This window comes from Battus philenor, unplaced genomic scaffold (assembly GCF_028537555.1).
Source record: "Battus philenor isolate CCGP_79_NKW_IND1 unplaced genomic scaffold, ilBatPhil1.0.hap1 SCAF_2, whole genome shotgun sequence".
Taxonomy (NCBI): Eukaryota; Metazoa; Arthropoda; class Insecta; order Lepidoptera; family Papilionidae; genus Battus; species Battus philenor.
This window is the reverse complement of record NW_027181682.1, coordinates 13,089,846-13,092,796: the sequence shown is the minus strand read 5'-3', so window position 1 is coordinate 13,092,796 and position 2,951 is coordinate 13,089,846.

Sequence of the window (2,951 nt, the reverse complement as noted above, 5' to 3'; positions counted from 1 at the left end):
AATACGCTACTTTAACTAAAAATAAAATTAGCAAAGGGATGTCGACGATCTCGCGGCCTCTTTGCCGATGAGTATTTGAAAATTTCCGTACTCGCTTAAAAGAGTACAAAAATCTAAATAGTAACTATTTAGATGATATAACTTTAAAGGAATAAATTTCAGTGGATTACCTTTTCTGTAATTTTAAAAAGAATACTTAATATTTTTTTAAATAATTTTTCAAATGTAAACTAATTCATGGCACATTCTATATTTTATATAAACGATTTCATCCTACCTAAGGTATTGCTGGCGTACGTTGAAAACATACTACAGTATTAAAAATGGGTTTCAATTACTGATGTAATAATATTACTTACTTATAAGAAGTGTTATTAATGGAAATGTCTTTGATTTGCATCCTCTAACTAATCCCTGCGTATCCATATCGCAATGGTATTTGAACACTATTAGAACTGGAATATAATAATTATAGCACTAACAAATCAGCCAATGCCCAAGCTTTTTTTCATCAGTCTCCACCTTGCTGTGCTTTCTTAAGGTGCATTGTAGATGTCTGAGACACTGTTATTTAATCATACCGCGGTATACCTTTCTTATAGAACAATGTTCCCTAACGTGGGGCCCACGCCCCACAAGAGGCGATACCAAAATGGACGCGATACGCTTTTAACCCTTTCGCTTTAAAAAAAATTATGTATGTTACATAGGGCGGAATAAGAATTATATAGAGGCTTAAGTAGGATATGGCACAAAAAAGGTTAGGAAACACACAAACAATAGATGATATTCTTTTATTTCGATGTGCTGTATATAGCAAGATCACAGTGGCGATGTTTCAGAGGGGCTTACGCCTTGAAGTAGGCGTCTGTCGGCTTGATCAGTTTTAGTTTCAACTAACAATTTGTTCATAAAATGTGTTTAAGCTCGGTGTGCCTCATAGCAACAAAGGCTTCCTCTGACGATTTCCATTGTTTTATATTTAATGCCACTTTAAGTCATAAGGAAATGATTTTTTCTCTTTTCATCTCTTCATAAGGCCCCTTGTAAGATTCCTGGGAAACCAAGCTGTTATTAGACATTTTTGTTTTTTCCTTACCGTAGTTTAAAATATTCACGGGTGAAATGATAACTCACACGCTAATTTACCTATTTTTAAAATAAGGATAAATAGTGAAAAAAAAGTTCCTTTTGTCTTGGAATACTATTATGGCACATCATAAAAGGTTGTGTTCAAACTCCGGCACGCAATTGCTTCTTTTAATTTCTTGTCATTATGTTTACTTTTTAGTTATCAAATTCAGTTAAAGTTGAATCTGTCGCGTTTTTTCACAATTATGTATTTGAATCTACAAAAATGTTGAGATTTTGTATTTTGGAATATTGAAATGTCTCATTATTTTATCCTACGATTTATGTTTTTTATTTTATTTTCTACCTTTTTTGTCCACGTAACGTGCAGAATAGATAGCCGCCAACAGCTCTAGAGCCTTTAGGTTCTTAAGCGGAGCCCACGGCAGCGTAGGAAGTCCAACCACACGGAGGTCAGATAACCTCGACGAGGTCGTCGGAAGGCGCTTAATTCTTAAATCTTATCGGAAGTTTACGGGGAAAACCCATGTACACCAGTAGACGGCTTTCGGCTAAAATGGTGGTGATGACGATCTTATTAATTTTTGTTACGTAACTTTACCCGATATCAGTCTGGTTTGCAAACATGCTATTCATTATCATAAATTTCGTTTTTCTGAACTATAAGATGTAACTTTATAGTACGAATTAACTACTTCGACCAGCTTTGTACTTTGAATTCACAACGAAGAAATTTTACCCCTTTTATAATGACAACTTTCAATGGATTATGCAATATCGAAACCCCATTGTACGATGAACAAGTCGTGGGCTTCAGGTTTTATGTAATCGCAACTTTTAAATGGCAATTTTCTTGGAAAACTGTCGACGGTCTTGGAGAGAAAAGTTTTTTTTTGACAATGGTAATATAACAGTCAAATTATTAGGTAAGTAAAAAAAACTGTTATTCCAAATCTTATTTATCTAAATGTTGCTGAAACTGCACAACTTATCTAAGTTACTTAAAACGATATAAAGATGTGTTTACAGATAATAGAGCTACCACAATCTTTTGGTCCTTTCACTTTCTTACAAAAACGTGGTTGAAACAACGCTATACGAATTCTGTTCAGCAAGTAAACGATAAAAGTGTTTATCAGTAACTATGATAATACCTGAAAAACGTAACTATTTAATAAAATACAGATTTGTGTTTTAAGTTTACATTTGCGAATATAGGCAAAATTGTAGTTATAAAATATATTTTTGTCCTTTGTTAAAAAGAGAAAGAAAACCGGTACTATATGTCTCGTAAGGTGATAGTATTAAATCCAGGTAGTAAATTTTGATGAATACAATTATCACGAAATATTTCCAAGAAAGTCTGTAATGTTATAAAAAAGAATATTCGTATTTTGTTTAATGTTTATACTTACTTGTCATAAATTACAGCTTGCAATGGTTTAAAAGTAGATAAATAATCAAGTCTGTTTCACATTTATGTATCGATGTGTGCAGATCGTGAAAATATTTGACAACATTCAACAAACAAAAAAACGTTATCAGAAATAGTGATTATACTGACAGATTATAAATAAATAGACAAAAAATTCATTCCTCAGGGAGGTCTTAACAGTCTTATAGTAGTCAGCTGTACAGCGAATGATGTGTTCGGAATATGAATCTTGTGATTCTATTCCGCTCACTTGTTGGTGAAATATCGCAGAATAGCCGATGCTGTAAAAATATTTAAAACGTTTTCGTTGACCTATAAAGCATTACAAGCTCAATCAATTAGAAACGAAGTAAGTCCGATACATGAGAAATTCTCAACCGAAAATAAAACAGCAAAGTAATTACATTTTTTTATTATTAAGTGC